Here is a 24,879-nt window from a genome sequence, read left to right on the forward strand (position 1 = left end):
TGGCTTCTCTTCCCAAAGATGGGTATTGATCACCTCTGGAACTGGGTGTGAGTTACTGCCAATCAGGTCAGTTTTAAGGAAATCCTGTTTTCCACAGACCTAAGCCTGGGTGGTTTATGATTTTTATGACATGTGCACATTCATAGGAAGCTGTCCCAACATGGGGTGGTTGGCAGGGTGCTAAGAAGGAACTGTCCCAGGTGCAGTCTTGATTCACATTTCATCTGCATCTGCGTTACTTCATATCCTGCCAGTCATAGGATTTTGGGGTGGAGGGTACCAGGGATTGAACTCAGGGGCACTTGAACACTGAGCCCCATCCCCAGCCCTATTCTGTATTTTATTGAGAGACAGGGTCTCACTGAGTTGCTGAGCGCCTCGCTGTTGCTGAGCCTGGCTTGGAACTTGCGATCCTCCTGCCTCAGCCTCCTGAGCCACTGGGATGACAGGTGTGCGCCACCGCGCCCAGCAGTCAGTCATAGGATTTTTGAGTTGAAATCATCTCTGTGCTGCTTGGATGGAAGATGACTTTCAGGTTGTGGGCTTGCTCCTGAGCACCAACAGCAGAAGAGGAACTTGAACCCAGGAATCCCTACTCTGAGTTCACAGCACTTTTCTTTTTTTCCCACATTTTTACTGGTACATATTGCACCTATTGTATTGGCACATATTGTACGTTTTACGATAGTTGCACATAACGGTGGGATTTTCTGCTGCATATTGCACATGCCCACAATATAACCGCAGAATTTGCCCAATAGACCATTTGTTTTAGCTTTACCTAATTCTGTGTGATAGATAACAGAGATCCTCTTATTTCTTTCTGACCCACTGATAGCTCCCGCTGAAATACAATAGCCTAAAGCAAATTAAAATATCTGAGAATATTTACTTCAATATAATTTAAGCAAGGAGGCTAAAAAAAAATCACCTAATGGTGTATTTCAGGGTCATTGAAAGCTAGGAATTTACTGCTGTTTGGGGACATCTTTTTATTATGAACATACTTGTCTTTACAGCTAGAAAAGTAAAAAAGGCCAAGAATTAGGAGTCCATGTGTGCTTAGATGACCTCCATCTATTTCACTTTATTTTATTTTTTCGCTCAGAGCAATAGCATTTATAACTCATCAAGTGGTCACAGGACAAAGGAAAAAGAGGTTAGATAATATTTATAAAGGAAGTTCCAGCTTGAGTTCTTTGGTCACCAGTGGCTGAAATGTACTCATCCCCCAGAGAGACCCCCACACCCTTCAGAAATGGTAGAACTGGGGCCTTTACACAGGATTTAAGAGGATAGGAGAGGAGCTGTCTTCCAGCCTGATTAAGGGTTAGGGGTTGGAGTCCGAGAGATCTGACTATTCTCTCACGGTCTCTGTGACCTTGGACAAGGTTATTCGACCATGTGGGGATAACAGCAGTACCAACCTGATGTGGGGGTCTTAGTGATCGGGATCATCTATATTCAGCACGGTGCCTGACATCTGGGAAATATTAGTAATCGCTAAGAGTCGGAAAGTGATAAACACCTAAACAGACACTGTACGGATGCCCCTCCAGATGGTTCAAAGGGCAGAATCTTCACACGTCGGAACCAGTTTGATGCCGTATTTGATTATCATGCTTCTTACAAGCATTGGCTTAGGTTGGCTCTCAAGGAAATTCAAGGAAAGACCCCAATTTCCCCCTCAGTGTACATATCCCAGACACCAGCAGCCCCAGGACAAAACCGTCCCCAACAAACCATGCACTTCCTGCTGCTCACCTCCTGCTGAATACCCTACAAGCCTTCCCAATGTACCGGGGATGAAATACGGCATGACTTCCTCATTTATTTATTTATTTTTTTGGGTGTGGCTATAAATATTGCTGAGATGATAATTCCTACCTATTTTAACCAGCTAAAGAATTTATTTCTTACCCGCCTAGTCAAATGCGAACAGTAATTCCCCAATAGTTCCAGGCAGTTCTCCGTTAAACTTTAGGAATTATTTGCTTCTTGCAATGTGTGTTGGGAAAACACTAGTTTTTCCCTGAACGACCGTGAAAAAAAAAATCATCTTGAGGCTCTAGTATCTAATGAAAAGGAGAAGAAGTGAGATCATCCACCAAGCAGTGTTACATATGCATGGTCACAGGAGAATAACCATGGCCTTCACTGACGAGGCTCAGCTGGCCTCCGGGTCTCCGCAGAGGCCTCCTGCTTCTTGGATTCCTCTCCTAGGTAACTGATGGAAGAAAAGAAATGTGAGCTTTATCTGGTCCAGAGGTGCGCAGAAGTTAACAATCCTGCTCCTTTTGAGTAAGGTCAGAAGAGATGTGGGTGCTCACTTGTTTCCCACTGGTCCCTTCTACCTTCCATTAGCCGTTAATGGGACGTACACGTGCGTTCCAAGGGGACGGCCACACCGCCCGGTTTCCGAGAAGGACATTAACAGACACTGAGAAATACAATTGAGGAATCTGCTCCATCAAGCACAATAAAAGCAGAGGAAAAAGAAACTGTTGTGAACTCCGCATGAACTGTCCCCAGTTCAGGGGCTCACATCAAAAATGCCGGGCACTTGGGTACCTTTTCATGCAAATCTAACAGGTTTAGCCTGAGAGATGACGGAGTGCTGTATTTTAATTCAGTTTTGAGATCTACAAAGGGACTAATTTATCAGAGAAGGTGTTTCTCTAACCCTTAAAACGTGCTTGTATTCGTTTTGATCTCCTCCTCTGTCGGGGATTAAAACACTGGGAAGGTCAGACATCAGAACACATTCTTTCTAACCTTTTTACAACCGTTCTGTCATTAACCACGCTTTTTAAAATCCAGTGCTCTCCACCACCACCCCCCACCACCACCCCCTGGTGTTTGGGAAAGAAGCTGAAGAGAGAGGTTCAAGCATCAGGTCAGCAAGTAGAGGAACACAAACAGGGGACACAGCCACCCTCCCAGACACGGGGAGGTTTAGCATGAATCTCTGGCAAGTCAGAATCGAATGGATAAATATTCAGATTATGCATGAGCCGACTTCCAAACCTGCTCAATTTCTAGCAGGTACCCAGGGGGCTCTTGATGATCCGGCCATCATCTGAATTTCTAAATCTTACCGATTTCATTTTTTCCAAGCTAGTTAAAGTACATTTGGAATTAGGTTTGCTGTGTAATTCTAAGCAAAAAAAAAAAATGGTTCTTAAGGCAGAACCACACTCCCTCCCCCCCACCAAAAAAAATCCTCCCAGAAAGCCTAATATTTTTGCCTTTAAGCAAAAATATGCTTTAGCAATTGTGGATGTCGTTAAGAACTCTGAGGGGGGCCCTCGACTTTTACAGGCAATTGGGGACCCCCTAATTCATCCCATCACCACTGCAGAGTTCAAGGGTGCTGTTTCGCTTAACAGCCTTGACTGTGAGGGTTTATAGGGCCAATATTTTCAAGCCGCAGGTCTGGAGAGGAGCAACGTGGAGAGTTTATCTTGGGTGTAGATCAACAAGATAACCATGATAAAAAAGTAACCCCAGCTTGTATTGATCCCCTCCAGGGCTCAAAATGAAATGCAGGGCTTTAAGCAATGGATGCGATCACCATGGTTATCTTGTTGAACGGCTTCCAAAGCGACCTTGCAGAACTCTGTGGCTGGTGGTTTCAGGCTATCACCACCACTACTTTGGTTTGTGGTACTGGGAATTGAACCCGGGAGTGTGTAACCACTGAGCCACATCCTCAGCACCCCACCCCTCCTCTTTTTTAAATTTTTTTTATTTTGAAACAAAAGTCTCATTAAGTTCCTTAGGGCCTCACTAAGTTGCTGAGGCTGGCCTCCAACTTGCAATCCTCCTGCCTCAGCCTCCCAAGTTGCTGGGATTACAGGCATTCACAGCTGCACCCGGCTCAGACTGCACTTTCATAAACACTGTCCTGTACTAAAAACCTTTGTACATATTGCCCAGAAAGTGAAAATCCAGTAGAGAGCTTAATAGGAATGTAGAGCTCATTCCTGGGGTCACCCCATCCTAATAAGTTTACATATCTAGAGATGAGACCAGAAAAAAAAAACTGTATTTTTTTTTAAATATTTATTTGTTAGTTATCGGCGGACACAACATCTTTGTTTGTATGTGGTGCTGAGGATCGAACCCGGGCAGCACGCATGCCAGGCGAGCGCGCTACCGCTTGAGCCACATCCCCAGCCCCAAAAAAACTGTATTTTAAATAAACACTCCAGTTGATCCTCAGGGGCACTGTAATTTGAGAACATTGCAGGAAATTGTGGACTATGCCCTATGAGCTGAATCAATGTAGGTGTCTGTTTTTGTAGACTTTAAAAACTAAGAAATGGTTTAACTAGTAGAGACAAAAAAAAAGTCATAAGAACGACAATATTTCCAGGCACAGTGGCACACACCTATAATCCCAGCAACTTGGGAGGCTGAGGCAGGAGGATCACAAGTTTGAGGCCAGCCTCAGCAACTTACCAAGACCCTGTATCAAAATGAAAAATAAAAAAAGCTCGGGATGTAGCTCAGTAGTAAAGTGCCACTGGGTTCAACTCTAATATCAGAAAAAAAAAGATGATGATAATAATAATAATATCTTTAGGAAATTCATCTTTCAGTGTCCCTAAACGAAGCTCTGTTAGAACCCAGCCAGGCCATTTGCTTACATACTGACCGTGATTGCTCTTGTTCAGTGGAGTAGTTATAACAGGCAACATGATATGTAAGTATCCACATAATATCGTCAACTTTGCCTCTTGACCTTCGAAGACTTACATGTTTACTATTCATCCATTTACAGAAAGGAAAAAAAAACATTTATCCTTTCTTTGGATAACTTTTTTCACTTCCTCAGATAGATCTTCAAAATTTGGGCCAAAGCTCCGAGTAGCCAGGCCGTCCCTAACTCCTGTTTGCACGTCATGCTCATCTTGCGTGCTGGGGGTGTTCACGGAGTCTGATGGCTCGCAGAGATTGCTTGGGAGATTTCCTTCCCAGGACCTAAGCCTCACCCCAGTAGCACAAGGGTTGACCTCAGAACGTGGATTGAAGTTGAAAATCCAGAGAGAGGCGATTGCTCATTGACTGAAAGACAAGAGGGAGATCACTTACCAGTCCAGAGGTGAAATGACTGGACGGTAGGAGCTGTAACCTCATCCATCCACCCTAGTTGGCCCCTGCTCTCCCTCTCCCTACTTCCCGGCCACCATGAAGGGAGCTGACATCCTCCACCACGCCCTCCCGCCATGATGTTTTGTCTCACTTTGGACCCAAAGCAATGGCCTTGTCCCATCATTCATGAACGATGACCCACGGTGAACGTCCCCCTCTATGTTGTCCTGGTCAGGCATTTTGGTCACATCCATTCAAAGCTGAGTAAAACTCACACCTCCTGGGGGTGCTCTGGACACCCTCCCTTCTTGAACTTTCCATCACAACCCCATTCAGTTTATCCACAGCACCGTGCCCTTACACTCTTCCCAGCCTTTCAATAACGCAGTCTTCCTTTCTTTCGGAAATTGGCCTCCGTAAAAATTTCCCCTGCATGCTAAAAGAGGGTTTCTGTTGTCCTTCATCTGTCCATTTAAATCTGTTATTCGGTGTGCAGAATCACTTTTGCCTTAAAAAAAAAACAAAACAGTATTTGCACTATAAATGGCTATGATAATCCAGAAGTCCCCATACAATCTTAACACTCATCATTTTGCCTGCCTGATCTCCAACCCTGCAAGCTAGAGGTGTCCCTGTGGATTACCGTGCCTTCAATCGATTCCTTCCTTGCCCAAAGTGGTGTTTGATGTCCATCTCAGCCAAAGTCTATTTATGTTTACAAGAAAAGAGTCCCTCAAAGGCTCGTTGTATAGTCAACAGGAAGGGAATTTTCTTTCCAGCATCCAAAGTGCGTATAGCATTGCTGTTTGTGCATAGCAACCACTTATTCTTCTGTGTTAACTAAATATGACATTGAGAAATATCAGCCTCTCCAGGCATATCTTGATGGACACCATCCTGTAGAGTGTTTTCAGTTGGAACCGTATTTGGGAAATAAGTTTGAAGCAACCCCTATCTTCTATGTAAAATTATTCAAGGCTGTATCCATATTTGACGGGGGAATCAATCAGAAGTCAGTAACCAGCGGTGACGTTTGGCCGCTGACATTACAACGAAAGCTTTTAACATTGGACCCTTAGAACAGAATGCATTTGGACCTAATTAGACGTCTTCCACTGGAACCAATTATTTCTAGGCGATAATTAACCGTCTTTCTAATAGGATTAACGCCAATTCTGACCCAAGCCTTCTAGAGTAGAAAGCAAAGAGTTTTGTTATTAGAAGTGCTAAATGCTAAACATGATGGGTCCTTCCAGAGAAGGACAGTGGCCAGAATTTGGTGATTCTAGATCTCACTGAGGAGTTCTGCCACACTGGAGTTGGCGACAGCTCAGAGAGGAGAATCCTAAAAGCAAGGGTAGGTAATTGTGCTTCATGTCCTGTCTGTGTTCACAGGGCTTGGCTTACCTGAAAAATCTGATCAGGATTTCCCCTGATATTCTCAGGGACACTTGGAAGAGCCACGTAGAATACTGATCAGTCTGAATTAGGCGCTCGTGCAATTTTTTTCATCTTTGAAAACCACTGCAAGTATTTGCAATGTGCAAAACCAGTTGTATATTCCCATAAAAGAAAAAAAAGAGAGAGATCCAGGTAGATTTAGCAAATATGGTGCCTTTAGCCATATCAGTCATGGATAGAAGGAGTCTCTATTTTCCCAAATCTTCCGTAAAAGAGCATCTTCCTTTCGTAATGCTGAGATCAGGGTTTGTAAAGATGGCATTCCGTGACAGTCTGCCCTGGCTCTGTCCTGCACACCCCTCCTAAATCCTCGGTGGAGAGGGAAGAATTTCCCCCCTGACTTGTATTTCTCTATGCCGACTCTGTCCTTTCGTAGGAAAGCATCCGCGTTGAAGGCAGCCTTCACGGTCTTACTTTTTGGTCCAAAAGACACACTGTGGGCCAGTACACTTGTAAAGAAATCTCAACCTCACCCCCTCGTTATCACTAAATGAAACACCAAGGTGATCCAATGAATTTGCACACAAGATGGGCACAAGAGAAAGATCTAGCAATACCTTTTGGGAGTGAGCACGGGACAGAAATGGTCCTCACCCACTCTGAGTCGGGATGGCAGCTGGAAGAGACGCCCAGGAGAGCAAGAACAACTGAAAATGCACAATCTTTCCTGCCCAATTGTTCTATGTCTGGGCTCTACCCCTAGAGGAGGTCACGCATGCTCTGAGTGACGCTCCCTAGATTTGCAAAGATGTTCATTACGTTGTCATTTGTAATGGGGAAAAAAAAAACCCACAAGCAAATTAAGGAACAATACACATGGTGTTATTTCATAGATATGCTATGATTAAATATAAAATTAGTAAGATAAAACATCATATGATTTTCAAACACAGAAATACATGTGCAACATAAATACGCCCTCCAAGAGTGAGATTACGTGAAAGGCTTTAGCTGGGTTAGTGGTGATATATTTGCATAAAGTTTTAAACATAGTCAGAAGAGGAAAAAAAAAGGTACATTATAATGTGCTGAAGACAGCTAATTCCAGAAGTGGGCATCTGAGTATTGGGAGATTTTTATTGTAGCTTTAGATGCATAAATTTAAAAGAAAAACTCAAAAAAAGAAAATCTCAGATCAGAATTCCATACAGTCACCTATTACGGACAAAATCATAGTAGATAGAACTTTTTCACTTTTTCTCCCAGGAAATGCCGAATTTACGCAACTTTTGCCCTAAGTGGTCTTTAACCTGTTCATTCCAAATCCCTTCTTTTCAGGAGCCAGACTCGATTGTAGAATGAAATAATGGTTGTTTGTTGTTGTTTTTCCTAATGAAGACTTCCCAGTCAGAATAAACAAACAAAAAAAAAAAGGCAAAGAGAAAAATATGACTCTTTAGCTTCATTAAATGTGAAGCACATAATTAATTTCTTTTCCGGACCTTCAAGGAGACTTGTGTTGTAGTGATTTGGTTTAATTGAACTTATTACCACGGAGCAGATAATAAGTATATTGAAGATATCCATCTGGCTTGTGCTGAAACCCGCCCCCCCCCATGTTTGATTCTCTGTGGCTGTCACATGCCATACTAATTGGCTCATTTCGGCTGTTTTATAATCAGTAGGATTTAGCTAAGAGTGTGATAAAACCCTACTTGAGAGGAAGTTGATATTAAAAAGCATAGATCTCTGACCTACCTCGGCTACCACTTCTGCGCCCATCCTTCGCATTATTAAAGTTTTACATTTTTAAATGCATCAATAAAAATCCATCTCTCTGCTTGTGCGCATCTCTTCGGGGTACATCTGTCATCCTGCCACGCAACTCTTTCCCGTCCAAAAGAAAGAAATGGTTTATGTTGAGCTTTTTCGCTCCTTAAATGTTTAAAGCTCGGTGTAGCTTGTTTTCATAACCATGCTTGGCTTGCTTTCTTTTCATTTTCCCGAGCTGAAATGGATTTTAAGTGGCTAATGGTTATCATAAATTAAAAAAAAAAAAAGGGAAGCCAAATTGGGCATTTTATATCTTCTCAGTATCTGAACTTCCTGTGGTTGGAGAATGATGATGCTTCGTGGTGTAGACTGGTTGGATGAGCATGTGATCGCTCCCAAGCAGAGGGGCCCGTGGGTGTGTGACCGTGCCCATGTTCAGTCAGCCATCTCCTTTGACCTGAGAAGTGGTCCCTTGGTCGTCACGGGGAGCCGGTGCTTGGTCCCGACTCTGAAGGAGAACGTTTGTTCTCTTAACAAGTCCTGAACCGGAAAGAGATGTGTCAGAATCATTCATGAGTGACTCTCACTCTCCGTCTTGGCATTTGTACTGCATGCCGGAGGCAAGAAGAGAACCACTCTCCCAAAGGAACAGCCTCCCCCCCCCAACTGTTATGGAATTTCTCTGGCTGTCGTGGGCAATCAGATCTGAGAAACCCACCCACAAGACGGTAGACCTTTAGGTTAAATACGGAACCGGACCAAGATGCCAGCCAGTTAATTAACATTTCCATCATCTCTCTCTCTCTCCGATTTGCTTTCGCAAGATCCATTTCTAAAAGGTTAAAATGGTTGTCTCTTCTATGCGTCCATTTGGGGAGCTGAAAGGAGGCTTCTGGTGGCGAGGGAGGAGAGGTAAGCAGAACATTTAGAGCCATGGTGACTTTTCATGTGGCCTTCTAGCGAGTCTATAATCGGTGTGCAAAAGTGCAAGGCATTTTGTTAAGTGAAGATTAGCAACATCTGCTTTGAAGGTCTCCCAAAGTGGAAAACATGCCGCCTGTCATCTTATTAACTCTTTCTATCTTTCCTTCTCTTTGGAAGTATAACCGCCTATAAATCTAAGCAAAACTCGGATTCTGCCTAGAAAATTAAGGTGCATGGGATTGAATCAGAAATTCCCTTCCTGCATATATATTTTGTGAGCCTTGCCTGCAGTTCTTCTGATATGACCTGTCTCCTTTTATTGGTTTCCTCCACAGTATAAGTAAGACATCCGATTGTCATGCCATTTGCACTTACGTGAGTGTGTGTGTATGTGTGTGCGTGCACATGTGTGTGTGTGTGTGTGTGTGTGAGAGAGAGAGAGAGAGAGAGAGAGAGAGAGAGAGGAGAGAGAGAGAGTGACTGGAGTTTGAACTCACCAGGCACTTGACCACAGAGCTGCATCTAAAATCCTTTTTATTTTTTTTAATTTTTATTTATTTAGTTTTGGGGTGGTACCAGGGATTGAACTCTGGGTCACTCGACCACTAAGCCACATCCCCAGCCCTCTTGTGTATTTTATTTAGAGACAGGGTCCCACTGAGTTGCTTAGTGCCTCACCATTGCTGAGGCTGGCTTTGAACTCACCATCCTCCTGCCTCAGCCTCCTGAGCTGCTGGGAATACAGGCATATATCCCTGCGCCTGACCTTTTATTTTTTATTTTGAGACAGGGTATCACTAAGTTGCTCAGGCTGACCTCAAACTTGTGATCCTCCTGCCTCAGCCTCCAAGTGTTTGGAATCACAGGCATATGCCACCTTGCGCTAACATTTCTTGATGTGTCAGGAAAAGGACATTAAATTATAGTAAAGACCAGTATAATCTGATGCAGTCCATAATAGGCATAATCAAAAGATAGCCATCTCCCTTTCTGTACCCTTTCACGGCCCTGAGACAACACACATCACAGCCGTGTAGGGGTTTTTAAATAAATGCATGTTCCTGGACCCTCCTCTGACCCGCAGAATCAGAACCTCCAGGGATGGCACCCGGGATTTTCTATTGTTACCAACTTGCCCAGAGGATGCCCGTATCCAGTAAAGGGTACACACCCAGGAGCTCACCATCTGGGAGCGGACATTGACAGCCCATTAATAATGTGTACAAATGCAGAAAGAACAAGAAAGAAAATGAGTAATGAGGCTGTAGGTGATCACTGAACAGGGAGGTAAGAGAGGAACAGAATTCTACCAAATTAGAAGAAGGTAAGGCCATCTCCCAGGTAGAGGAGCTTTACCCCATGGCCCCAAGGCATGAAAGCTTCCAGAATATTCCGGGAAAACACCGTGGAAAAGATGCATGAGCACACACTCAGGCTTGAGGCCACTGGGAGCCCTTGATTGTATTCCAGGAACTGTGGACAAGGCTAGTGCTTCTTATTTTTTAAAAAATGGAAATAAACCAGACACCGTGGCACATGCCTGTAATACCAGCAGCTTGAGAGGCTGAGGCAGGAGGATCGCAAGTTCAAAGCCAGCCTCGGCAATTGAGCGGGACACTAAGCAACTCCATGAGACCCTGTCTCTAAATGAAATTTAAAAAAAAAAAAAAAAAATAGGGCTGGGGATGTGGCTCAGTGGTCAAGACTTTTTTAATTTAAAAAAATTGATATTTCTAAGTTTAATCCCTGGTACCAAAAAAAAAAAAAAAAGGAAATAAAATAGATTCTATGATCTATAGCTAAGTGGTCTTGACACCAAGTTCAGGGGAGAGTCTGCATCTTCTAAGAGAATTTGGAATGTAACGTGGTGATCACCAGCATAAGAATTTTTAAATCATGTTTTAATCATGGGACAATTCATGTTATTTGTAAAAATATTAGGGGAAAAAAGATAACACCATTCGGAGAGATGTGTGTAAGTATTTTTATGTGTTCTTCTGGAATTATATCTAGGCAGAATTAGAAATATATCTATAATCTATATCTATCTGTCTTCAGATCTATAAATAACTATCCCTACTGCAAAAAAATGATGCTTCATACATAGTTCTATAACATCGTTTTTTAATTAATATCTTTCTGCATAGAATTTTGAACAAGAAATAAGGACCAACCTTATTTTCTTATGTGTCTTCCTCCTAGTCCAACACGCACAGAAAGATTTTTTTTAATTAAAAAAAAAATTGATATTTCTGTGGGTCATAAGGAGGAGGCTGGAGAGATGGACATAAATAATTCCCTCAGCCCCAACCGTGGCCACCCATCTCTTCAGCTACTGCCCACTGATGTCACCTAGAGTTTCATAGCTCTTTAAATGTTAGAAAACAATGACCACCCCTCGCCTTCCACCTTCTCTGAGAATATTCTTTGGCTAAATCAGCCTCCACTTTTATAGCTGTGCCTCCTACCGCCATCCTGGTTGCTACTCCTTATGGTGATTTCAAATTTTAATGTCTACCTGAAAATAGAAGACCCGTCCATCACTAGTGGAGGTTTGGATCACATGTCTCACCCCATGTGTTAGTTAGAGGATGGTCTTGGTCCTTTTGTGCTACTATAACAAAATACCAGAGGCCGGGTAGCTGATAAACATAGAAATTCATTTCTCCTGACTGTGCAGGCTGAGTCCTGATCATGGTGTTGGCAGACTTGGTTTCTGGTGAGTGGCCTTAACCCCAAGTCCAATTTGACACCTCACTGCTTTGTTCTCTGGAGGGTTTGAATGCTGTATCGTCAAACAGCCCGAGAGACAGTGGGGTGCAAATGGATGAACTTCCTCCACAAACCCTTTTATAAGGGCACTTAACCCCATTCATGACTCAGGCATACCCCAAAGGCCACATTTCTTACTATCGTTGCCTGAGTAATTTTGTAAGTGGCACAAATGCTCCGATCATAGTAGGGAATGATGTCCATCGGGGAAGGACATCCGTAGCCATCCCTCCCCTCTCCTTCCTCCACCTCTTCCCGTTGGAATGTCTTACCAGCCGCACCTGACATTCTTGGTGACACACTGAGTGAGTTTTCCCATCACATGAATCACCAGGGAACAGATGACAGAATCAGCCTCCAGAATCTCCTCAAAAAGATCATCATAGGTGCCAAATGGGACAAGATTCATTTTAATAGAGTCACCTGCAGAGATTTGCATTGGACTCCAAAAATGAGAAGGAATGAGTCCAACTGGGGGGTCAGGCTGTGTGTTCAAGGTCTTAGTTGGATTATTCACGAATTGACACTATTCTCTGCTTTCAAGAAGGCAAATTAAATCTTGCACATAATAGAGGGTCCAAAATCATGGAGGAAAACGTCGTCCCAAGATCTGCTATAGCCCTGGTGACCGTTACCACCGGTGATGGATGGGTCTTCTATGCTCAGGTAGGCATTGAAATTGGAAATCACCATAAGGAGGAGCAAAACCAGGATGGCAGTCGGAGGCACAGCTATAAAAGTGGAGGCTGATTTAGTCAAAGAAGATTCTCAGAGAAGGTGGAAGGCGAGGGGTGGTCATCGTTTTCTAACATTTAAAGAGCTATGAAATTCTAGGTGACATCAGCGGGCAGTAGCCGAAGAGATGGGTGGCCACGGTTGGAGCTGAGGGAATTATTTATGTGCAATAAAAGGACAAAGTTTCCATCAATGAAGCCAATGGAAAAAATGAAACTACTGATTTTTCTGTTATTGATGACATTCATTTCCAGACTGGACGTCCGCTCTGGGGAAGATCTGCAGAAAGAATCCATGAATCAAAAGGGGGAGTGGGGGCTCTAAGTAGCCTAGAAAGGGGGTGTCCTATTCATCTCAGCATCCTCAGGAGCTACCCTGAATGCACGTTGACCCAAATGGCCCTCTCACCTCAAAAAATGTGATCATTCTGTGACTTACGGTTTTGAACACTTATTTTTGCCGTGGTGTTTGTCTAAGCGAAAGCATAGCCCTCGGTCGAATTCTATCACATTGACTTTGTGTGCTTATTGCAGAGATTTTTCCATTTCTTAAAAATCTCCGGCATGAATTCATCCATAAACAGTGGGTTGAAAAGGAGGTGACTCTGCTGATTTTGAACAATAAATAGGGCCCAATTAAAAAGGTCTCTTTTCTATTTAATCATGTTAGGATTTGAAGGGGTTTGATAGATAATACTTTTGAGCCAGTTGAGAGGTCAGTCCAGGTAGTCAGGCAGATGTCAATCACCCAGCACCTCCATTGTAACCCAACTGATAGCAGAAAATGTGGCGAAGACTCGTGACATCAGTGGGTTTCCTAGGACTGAACCTCAAATTAGGCAGACTGATCCCACTGGACAACCTCGGGTCTTTCTTACCATAAAACATAAAAGGCAGGGTCAACCCAACGGGGCTGCTTCTGCCACCCCTCCAAGACAAAGAATGGCACTGAGACAAGAACTCTTCATGGTTTTTCCCCCCGCCCGTCCACGGTGGGATGAGGAGTAAGTAAGAGAAGGAATAGAGGGAAAAAAAAGTATTTGGAAAAAATAAGATGTGTTGAAATGACAGCTTTCGACTGGAGATGACAAACCGGTTGAACCTCATGGCCAAGTTGGTGGAAAGCCATGCACTTGTACGAGGTGCCTTTCAAAGCGTTTAAAGGTTGTGAATTGGAATACCTTCAGACAGCAGCACGTATTCTCTAGATCCACCCCAGACTTCATTATTTCTTAGTGTCGTGTGTCTCTAAATGATGTGAAGGCGTAAGACGTCGATGTGCAGTAGTCAGCGGGGCTCACTGCTTTGTGCAAAAGACTGGTCTTTGGTCATTTCCAAATTTTCAGTAGATGCAAAATATCCATGATGGAGAAGGCATTGTTCAGATCTTCCTATTTATAATTCTGTATGTGACCCTACCCTGAATCAGCATTGCACTCCTGAATCTAGACCAAGAGGTGATCAGTGAGCAAAAAACCCTCAGTTATCTAACTGGACATGGTCTTCTCAGGAGCAGTGGGTGGTTAATTGGGACCAGAAAACACAAGTCATTATCTTTGAGAAATCTGAAGCAAATTGAGGCAGGTTGTCACCTCTCACCAGGAAACAAATTAGTCCTGTCTTTAAAAGACTCTGCTTTCCTTCGGCTGCTGACTAGGGATTCACGTCAACTGTCACAAAAACAGGGAGCTCAGGGGTTCATGATACTCAAATAGTGGTCAGGAAATACCCATGAACCCATTTTCTCAACTTCATGGATATTTCAAATTGATTTTTCTAGCGTGTGTGAATGGCAAAATTGGTCCTAAGATTCAGCTACACAAAAGAAGTGGGCCATCTTCCCGGCAAAAACATTAGGGTACCAGTCAATCACAACCCCAAGACTCCAGTTGTACCACCTATAAAATGAAGAGCCTTTGGTAAAGAATTATGATTTCTTCTAACATTAGATTTCTGTGATTGGATAGGGAGAGACTTAGTTGGAAGAAAGCGTGAAAGCCCTCTAATGTCTTTGTCACTCAACAACACAAAGTCTATATCCAGAGGTACCGTAACTCGGGCTTCCCAAAGAAGAGAAGATGAAACTGTCAGTGTGCAGGAGATTTGCATTAGAGGAACATTCATTGGATACAAATCTAGGTTATGATCACTGAAGGAAAGAGAGTGAAATCGATTTAAAATAAATTAAATTTAAATAATGGGGGCAGGTTGACCAATCAGTCCATCTGTGTACCAGGTTGCCATACTGAGTGGAATTTCACTGTTTGATGACATGTTGACTTTATGCACGATGGCCACCAAACACAATTAGTCATTCTTTTTCTCTACTGTTCATAACCCACCAATTGAGATCTCCCACATCTAGCCAAATGACATAGTCTACAAATGAGTCCACAACACTCACATTTAGTCTCACAAATAGAACCTTGCAGACCCACCGAGCAGCATCCCTACCCTGATGAGGTCTCTAGTCTCATGACCTAATTACTCCCCCAAAAGTCTCACCTCCAGATACCATCACAGCGGGATTAAAATTTCATACTATGAATTTGGGAGTGGAACCCCAAAGTGCAATCTACTGAGTACTCCATTTCTTTCGTAACACTTTCATAATCTAAACTTATTTTGGTTTCCTCGTCACATTCTCTAGAACAAAGACCCCAGGACGATCAGAACTAGTGACCGGTACCTGCAGTCTTTAGCAAAGGCCTTGCACATATCCTAAGTGCTTTGGAACTATTTCTTGAATGAATAATGAAAAGACCCTATAACCAAGTCTCTTTCTGCCGTACGTTGGAATTGTCCCCTCCTCGCAGTTAAATCATAGAGCATCTCAAGTGAAAGATCCCTTTGAGATACTTTAATAGATACCGTTATGTCTCCTAACCCTTCTTTTTTGCGGGTGAAACTAAAAATGGGAAATTTCATATACAAAGATCCAGTCGTTATGCCCCTTCTGTTTCACTACACTGTCTGCCAGAGGAGCTCGGCAAGTTCTTGTGCTTCAAGAGCAAGTAACTAGGAAGCCGACTAGGGAAATAGGTCCTCAGTAGCTCACAGTGCAGGGTTGGGGACTTCCGTGTCTGCAAGGCTTGGTTTCATAGACCACCTCCAGCCCTCCGTTAGCAGTTCTGATGCCTGGGTCAAATCAATCTTTAGAAGTATCCATTTACTCCTCTATACAATGTGGAGTTTTTCCTGTAGCAAGAATTAGACTTCTCCATGTGAAGCACTGAAAGTCACTGTCCTTACGTGGGTCTGAGCTTTACTGCCCGCCCACATGGCCTATGCAACCATTTACCCAGGAGCCGTATCTCAAAGTGCCTGACCTGGGTGCCTTCCTGTAGTTCCCTAAAAACATTCCCAAATCCTGCGTGGTTTCCACAGCAGCCCTGCAGGTCTGAGAGATTTGTCACTCTCTTCTCAGGAAAAGCAGATCATTGCTTTGTATCTACTGCTTATATTTATGTTGTGGACTATTGTGCATGCATTATGAAACCCACAAATCAATGCTCTCGGCAGGCAAAACTGTTCCAACCTGCGGCATGCCGTGCTCTGTTCAAGGTCTTTGACAAAACGGTATCCACCTGCCCCTGCGTTCTGCTTTCCGAGGGACGGTGCTGTGGGTACCTGGGGTCTGTGATTGATCTCTGAGTGACTTGTACTTCATCAAGGAGCCGATATGATTTCTCATGTATCTGATTAACCTTCTCTGTAAGATTGCCATCATGTCTGTAATGCCGGCGGATTATTCTGTGCTTGGAAAGATGAATATCAGCTCATTTTAATCAATAGCCTACAGAAGGTGTCACCTGGCTCTGCCTGTAGTTATCTATAACGTCTGACCCAAAGGGGACTGCCATTTGTCAAATGACCTCGTTTAATTTAAAGCAGCTAGGAAATGAAGTTGGTTTTATTTTTCAAACAGTGTGCAGAAAAGGCAGTAGGTTCCTGAAATACATGTTTGTATTGTGGATCATTCCCTATTATAAAGAGAGGATACCAAGCGGGTAAAATACCTGGTTACCAATTTTCATTCCACAAGACTGACTAGGGAGCAAGAGAGAAGTAGAATATGTAATAGATTCTATAACTGTTCTATTCTATTCTATTCTATTCGGTTCTATTCTATTCTATTCTATTTGGTTCTATTCTATTCTATTCTATTCATAGAATTAGGGAGCAACAGCAAAGTATCACAATACTACCAAGTAATTTTTCTGCAAACCCAGAGTACACAGTATGATTGACAGGTTAGGGCAACAGTAATAACCCAGGACTGTCCTAAGCAAGAGAGGACACATGGCCATCCTAAATTGTACCTTCTTTGGTAATTTAAGAAACTTCCCCATAATGTTGAGTAATTTAGACATTTGGGGATGATTTTCTGTGATGCACTTTTCTTCCGAGGGTCTCTGAGAGGAATCCTTTGGAATATAAATTAGTCATTGCTTATCATTCAGCCACATGGAGAATGCATGAGTCCATATTTGAGATAAGGGCTCCTAATAGAGGAGGGCAGGTGTTCGAAGTTGGGAAGGATAATCTTACATCGAGTTCAGACAGTTTTCAGTGAACCCCGAGCTCCGTCTTTATTTTTAGTTAGGGAAAATGCTAACAACTCTCATCCAGACCCCTGTTTGAGGACACAAAGAGTCAAGGAGAAAGATGTCGTCCTCCTAAATGAATGTTAGAAGACAGAACAAGAAACGAGTCAGGCTGCAGTTCACCTGGTATGGATCCTCCAAAGCACACAAACAAATCAGAGTCGTATTTTTAAAATTTAATTTTATAATTTTTTTCCAATTAGCTATACATGACAGAGTTGGATTTTTTTGGGGGGGGACATGGATACCAGGGATTGAACTCAAGGGCTCTCGACAATGAGCCTCATCCCCAGTTCTATTTTGTATTTGATTTAGAGACAGCGTCTCACTGAGTTGCTTAGGGCCTCACTAAATTGCTGAGGCTGGCTTTGAACTCACAATCCTCCTGCGAGCCGCTGGGATTACAGGCATGAGCCACCTTGCCTGGCCGACCTTTTTTAACGAAAAAGGAGATGTTTTGCCCTCCAAAGCAGCCCATCTCTTAGAGGGAGCTAAGAGTACCATCATTGTTGAGAGTCTCTACAAACCCAGCTTAAAAATTCCTCCTCTGCTGCTCAGTAAGCCTCAATTTCCTCATCTTTGAAGTACAGATCAACAGTGTCAACCTGACAGCATTTTGTGTTCTCCATTTTTCAGATGGGGAAAAAATAAATACTGAAATGTTTCTAAAAGGCTCAGTATGAGGACCAACCCTCCTGCCCTGCCCCGCATCCCCCCCCCACTCCTAGAGGTAGCCCCTCCCACCAACTTGGTCCTGTACAGCCGATTCCTACGACATTGATCTTCATCCTTCAATAACAGTTGTGTGTTGCTATGGAGGCATCTTGTTTCTTCATTCTCAGGGATTATCTTGTGGACTTATTATAGCAAATGAGTTTTTAGCTCTCTCTCCTACACCCTCCTCATATAAATAAATCATCATTCTGGGTGGATCATTAACCTGTGATTGCATAACGGTGATTGCACTGCTCTTCCCAGGGAGGCAGTAGAGCAAACCACAGTTCCTCCTTCCTGCCTGCCTTCTTCTTCCCTCCCTACCATCATTTTCTTTTCCTCCTCTCTTTCTCTATTTTTTTTAGCTGCTCCTAGCTAGTATCTTTGTTCATTTCTTAGTGTTCTGTAGTATTCATATCACTCAGTCAAACCTCAAGCTTTGGGCCAGTTTTCAAAACTTAATTAGACACATATTTAAAATATCCTTCACTAGATACATATATATTCTCTATATATTTATTATACTATATATATATATATATATATATATATTATATATAGTGAATTAGTGAATATATATACAATGTGAATATATATATATATATATATATATATATATATATATATGAGAGAGAGAGAAGGAGAGAGGGAGAGAGATAAATATTCTTCTAGAATGTTCCTTCCCCACCATCTCTTTCTTCCTTTGAATCCAAAAATCCCATCATCTCCTCCATCTTGTGTCTTCCTCGTTCCTGATGTATTTCTTCATTGATGGAAAGATACTCTGCAGTGATTCCCTGAAAGACAATTTGCTTCCAAGTTTGTTTCTTTCCTTTGACGAATCCCTTGGAGAAATTCCCCCCTCCATTCATCAGTATTTGCAGGGTTTTCCTTCGGGTCTGATCACTGCCTGGAGACAGAGTATCCAGTCCTCTTTGCTTGGGAGCCATATTGAGAAGGAGACGGGATCTTCTGTTCTCTGTAGGGACCTTTGCTAAACCCCTGTAACCATCGATTCAACCTGGCGTCCGTCCTGTGGCCCAGACACATTCCTCCGTACTCTGTGGTTAAAAAGTAAAATCCAAACCTACTTCTGGGGTGGGAAGGGTTGGTCCCCTGGCTGGATGGATAAGGGAGAGGATTTGCAGGTCTTAACTGATGCTAATCAAAATATTCATACCATCTGAGCTCCCCGGCTGCAGTACCCTTGGTACCTGATACCACCAATTTCTCAATCTTGGGGGATGCTCTACAGAGGGTAAGGCTGCTCTGCTGTCTTAACTACCCTCCAGCTCAAGATTCGGGGTTCCTCGCCTGCAGCTTGCTTCCCGGCGTCCCTGGTTGCAATAGTAACAGCTCTTAACCATGTTCTTGGTCCATGTAGGCATATGTCCTAAAAGGAAAAATTCTGTACTCCTGTTCAAAGCTTGAGAAGGTTCCCAGAACCCTTATTATCCAGGTTATTAGCAAGAGGAAATGAGATCGCGTGGAAACACGCCAACACGGTGCTTGTCGCATAAGCATCATAATTATTTTTGTGGCTTTATTATTATCCTGTCCTAGTCAAAGCATCCAAGTGCATGAATTATATTTAGTCATCTCTATAGAGCCAAAGAGCATGGAGAGGGAGGGTCCCGTGAAGTCACCTGCTCTCTTCGGGGCTCACCATGTTACCACTATCATTTTTCTTGAGCTTGTAAAAGAAACAGGAGTTGGGGGTGGGGGAGGGGTCACCCCCGTCACTCACACAATGAGGACGCTAATCTAGGTTTCACATCACCTGCGTATGCCCCAATCCTGGAAGGCTGATCTCAATTGCTGGAACATTCTACTGACTCCTCTAGAAGACTGAGTGAGTGGCCCTTCTGAAGTTCGCTGCCCACCTCCCCAGGGGGACAGTCAAACAGCAAGCCCCAGCCGACCCGGGAAGTGAGCAGCCTCACAGTGCACCTGGGAATTTGTGCCATTTCTCCCCAAAATAACTCTCTGTCCTTGAGCCACTTGTAGCCTCTGGAGGGATTATAAAATAGAAGAGGGAAAAACAAGAGTTTTTAAAGACTCTGTGTTTTAAAGCCAAGCATACAACTCCATGAAGTGCCACAGTCCGGCTGCAGCAAAATAACCAGGGGGTGACGAGCAACTTGTGTACATTGATACAGCAGGAGTGGGAGCCGTTTATTGTAGGACAGGAGGGGTATATATACATTCCACACAGCTTATCTTCATTAACATAAACTAGATTCAGCAGTCAGCCAATAAGGAATCTCCACACTTAATGGCTCGCTGGTGCCACCTCACAAACCACTCCCTCTGCAAAATGCCAGGCGCCATCCTGACTTGTTTACAGACCCTAACAATGAAGCTTTGCTCAGACGTTTCATATCCCAGTCTCTGCAGGTGTGGGGAAGTTGTCTGTCTCTGAAAATGTCCACACTGGATACAGGCGGAACAAGGCCCAGAGGGGTTGGGTGGTCATCGTGATGTGATCCTCATCCTATCAAATGATCATATCCTATGATCATCATCATCATCATCAAATACCCCACAGTCGTAGGACTATTTTTGACAACAAAGAAAAACAAGCTTATATTAGAAAATTGGCAGAATGTTAGGTTTACCTAAGCGACGGCTCTCATCACACATGAAATGGAACATGAGTCTATCTACCAATCTCCATCAGATAAAACGTCAGAGGCAGGACTGCGGACGTAACTCACTTATTACCTAGCCTGTGTGAGGCCCGGGGATCTCTCTCTAGCACCACAGAAACAAAATAAATAAATGTCCGGGGCACAGACGTGGGTTGAATGAAGCTAAAACAAATACCTTTATGATTATTTCTCACGTTTTTTTTTTTAATTTCCTACTAACAAATACATTTTTCCCATTATTAGCTGCTGCTAGCATTTATAAAAACATTTTTAGTTGTTCTCTTTAGCGATACATGACAGGAGAATGTATTTTGACATATCCTACATACATGGAGTGTCACTTCCCATTCTGTGGGCGTACAGGGTGTGGAGTTTCACTGGTCGTGGGTTCATGTATGAACACGGGAAAGTTAAGTCCACACATTCTGTGGTCTTTCCCATTCCCATCCCTCCCCCTTCCTACCCCTTTGTTTAATCCAGTGAACTTCTATTCTTCCCTCCCCCACCCCTTCTTGTATGTTAGAATCAAACAGAACATTTGGCCTTGGGTTTGGGGGGACTGTCTTATTTCACTTAGCACAATAGCTTCTGGTTGCATCCGTTTTACCCGCAGCCATGGGACTTTTCCAACTGAAGAAATAAATCAGCTAAGTCGAGTAACTTAGCCATAATCAGTCCACTATGAAGGGGAAAAGCTGAACCTGGTATCCAGATTCCTCTGACTCCAGAGCCGAGTTCCTTAACCATTGCAAGATGTGAGAGCAGACTTGTATCTGGAATCTGCACCAGAGTCTAGACAGCAGTCTGCAGTTGACATCTGAATGGTTCAGGTGACGACCTTCACACCTGAAACCGGTTCTTTTACTTAGGATCTCTGTCTTCAACGAAAAACCAACTGTGATGATCTAGGGCGCTGTCAGCCAACGTAAGGATTTGGGCATTGACTGTGAGCTAAAGATGGCGAGATCTGTTTGGGCTACATTTTTAGTAATATTGAGTACTTTCCATGTGGCAAGCTGTGTTCTCAAAATGTTACACAGCTTGACTCATCAGTCCTCAGCATATGAGGGAAACGTTTTCATTAAATCTGGGGAAACTGAGGTACTGAGGATACAAGTCACTTTCCTAGGCTCAACCTAGCAAGGGGTCAAAATAAAAGTTAAGCACAGGAATTGTGGAACCACCGTCCACTATTTCCATTTTGAATCCCTAAATGATACCATCTCGGACTCTAGGTTTCTAATACACAATACTTTGAAATGACATTTTTTTAGAATTTGGAAGTGTTTTAGTGTTTGCCTCCTTCTGGACACCATATATAACCCAACCTGACCATGTTCCTGATGTCTGAGGACGCGTCTGGGGTCCAGGTTTCTTCTTGCCATTGTTCTCTTGGATCCTCTGTCACCTTGTCACTCCGGGCTCAGATGCGCATTTCTTCCTCCCCCTTCTGATACCTTGACTCTCCTGAAAGGTATCCCGGGTTCCAACACACCATGTCACACTCTATCAGCATAAAAAGAGAATTAGGTGGAGCTCATTTGTACCCAAACATTGGCAGCCACCCAAGGCCTCTCGCAGTGAAATACAGCAAGTGGTGAGCTGCAGTCATGTTGGAATGGAACTAAGTCACTTATTGGGGGAGGGGGGACTGTCCCTTCAGCCAGGCCTGGGGTTCAAATATCTGTTTTCTCTTTCTAATTAGGCATGCGGCTTTGGGGAATATATTTAACCTCTCTCAGGGAGCCTCAGGGACATTTTTTTGGGGGGAACTGGGGATTGAACCCAGGGACACTTCACCATTGAGCCACATCCCCAATCCTTTTTATATTTTATTTTGAGACAGGGTCTCACTAAGTTGCTGAGGGCCTCGCTAAGTTGCTGAGGCTGGCCTCGAACTTGCAATCCTCCTGCCTCAGCCGTCTGAGTCACTGGGATGACAGGCATGTGCCACCACACCCGTTGTCTTTTAAATGGTGGTAACAGTGAGATTTGATTCATGGAGTTGTAAGGTTTTAGTGCTTATTCCTTCTGCACATATTCACCGAACATCCATTATGTGTCAGTAGCAATGCTCTGTATCAGTGAGCTATGGTGAACATGTTCTCTGTCCTCACAATGCTCATATTTTACTGAGTTCATAAATGCAGTTATGTGAAATTGACTCCGGTGCGTGGTAAACACATAATGCACGTGAGCTACGGTGATATAATGATTCTGGTGTTCAGTGATGGTGACCGTAGCTGTCATAGTACCGTGACTATCTGACCAAGAACAGGAATCTATGAAACTGGGCTTCCATAGGAAATACACTTGTTCTCTTTTCTTCCCCTCTCATATAAATGATCGTAGCAGACAACCACAAAATAAAAAGGGAAATGTTTCCTAGACACATTCCCTGAACACTTGAAATTTGTACTACAGCCTTAACTTGTGGTGAGGATAAGAAAGGTAAAGGTTTTAATGGTTTCTTTTGAACACGCCATAAGTCTTCCTTTGAAAGACCAAGGATGGACAGATTTCCAAAATCCATAAGTGAAGCCACTCTCCAGCACCATGGTGAGTGGTCTCCGTCATCATTAGCAAACATCAGTGTCTTCTTTTGTAACCTGCAGTTCTGCAGCTGATGCATGCATTTTCTGAATTCCTGTTTTAACCTCTTTTTTTTCCAAACCTCAGATTGAGTGGTTCTCTTAAGCCTCACGATGACTCCTTCTGGGTAATTTTCCAATGACATCTCTAGCTTTTGGAATGTGCATTTATGCAGTCCTCCTGACTTCGGATGCCAGAATATTGTTGGCGCATGAAGTATCTTTGGATTTAGCGGGCAGCTTGAAGCATCTGGCAATCGAACATAAACTCCTGTACTTGAGCATTCATGCTTGAACCAGAAATTACTTTGTCATCTTGGCTAGCTTTTATTAAGCAACCCACAGCTGCCTTGGAACGATGACTTACTAGAGTCAGCTCTTTCCCTCCGAATGTCACCCTCTTCTCACTCTCCAACATAAGTGTGTCCTTTACCTTTCTTCCCGAGCACATCCTGGGCATCGATGGTAAGAGGAATAATAGTACCTCATGCCACGGAGCACTTTTAGGGTTTATGAAGCATGTCAAAACCCATTAACCCATTTTGAATTTCATAGTCATCCTGGGAGGCCGAATACCATCACCTTCAAATTACAGATGAGGAAAGTACAGCTCAGAGACATCAATTGACTTCTTGGTGGCTCCTGATACAGCGTTGCTGTGTGGCTCTTATGGTGTAGGTAGGAGGTGGCCTCCAATAGCTCACCTGTGAGACAATGCAAGAATGTTCCCAGGTGAAACGTGGTTAGATCACGAGAGCTTTATCCTAATTGGTGAATTAATCCACTTGAATGGATTAATTGGGTGGTAACTGTAGCCAGGTAGGGTGTGGCTGAGGAAGTCGGTCCCTGGGGATGTGATTTTGCCCCTAGCTTGCTCTCTCCTCATTGCTATATCTGCCAATCCCTTCCGCCATGACGTTCCTCCTCACAGTGGGCCCAAAGCTGTGGAGGGGGCCAACCGTGGACTGAAACCTCTCCAACTGTGAGCCAAAAGAAACTTCACCTCCTCTATTCTATTCTTATCAGGTATATTGGCCACAATGATACAAAAACTGACTAATGCATTGGCCAAAGTGGGAAAATAGCTTGTTAGACACTAATCCGTGGGTTTTATATGTCAGAGACTGATGGTTTTAGCAAAACGTGTCAGCATTAGAACATCCCTATGAGGTCTGATTCTCTAGAATTAGCTGCAGCTTCCATTTCTGAGACAAGCTCTAAGCCTGGACATATTTCCAGCGAAATGTGTGGCCAGCCTGTTTCTGATGCTCCTACATTGTTTGGGAGCTTCCCACATGACAGGGTACGCTGTTGGTGGCCATGTCACTGAAGGGCGCATTGTATCCTGTGTGACTGTCCCCCCTCTGGGATGGTGGAAAGTAGCAGGTCACCTGGCATGGTGGCCAAATACCCTCCTTGTGGAAAGCAAATGGGTACTGGGTGAGAAAGAGTTTTGGAAATCATGGAATGATCTACAAATGCAGAGTTCCACATCCTTTGCACATCTTCTTGAAGGACTGAATGGATGGATGGGTGGATGGATGGATGCATTTTTCTTACCTATCTCTCTGTGAGCATTGTGAGCATCAAATAGATTCTACAGCAATTTGTAAAG

General features: G+C 43.5%; 1 protein-coding gene across 2 annotated transcripts in view; it reads left to right on the forward strand.

Annotated features, from left to right (window-relative positions):
* Cntn4 (contactin 4) overlaps positions 1–24,879 on the forward strand; it is a 432,714-nt gene that overhangs the window by 368,160 nt on the left and 39,675 nt on the right. The window lies entirely within an intron of this gene.

The sequence above is a fragment of the Marmota flaviventris genome, chromosome 20, assembly GCF_047511675.1.
Source record: "Marmota flaviventris isolate mMarFla1 chromosome 20, mMarFla1.hap1, whole genome shotgun sequence".
Taxonomy (NCBI): domain Eukaryota; kingdom Metazoa; phylum Chordata; class Mammalia; order Rodentia; family Sciuridae; genus Marmota; species Marmota flaviventris.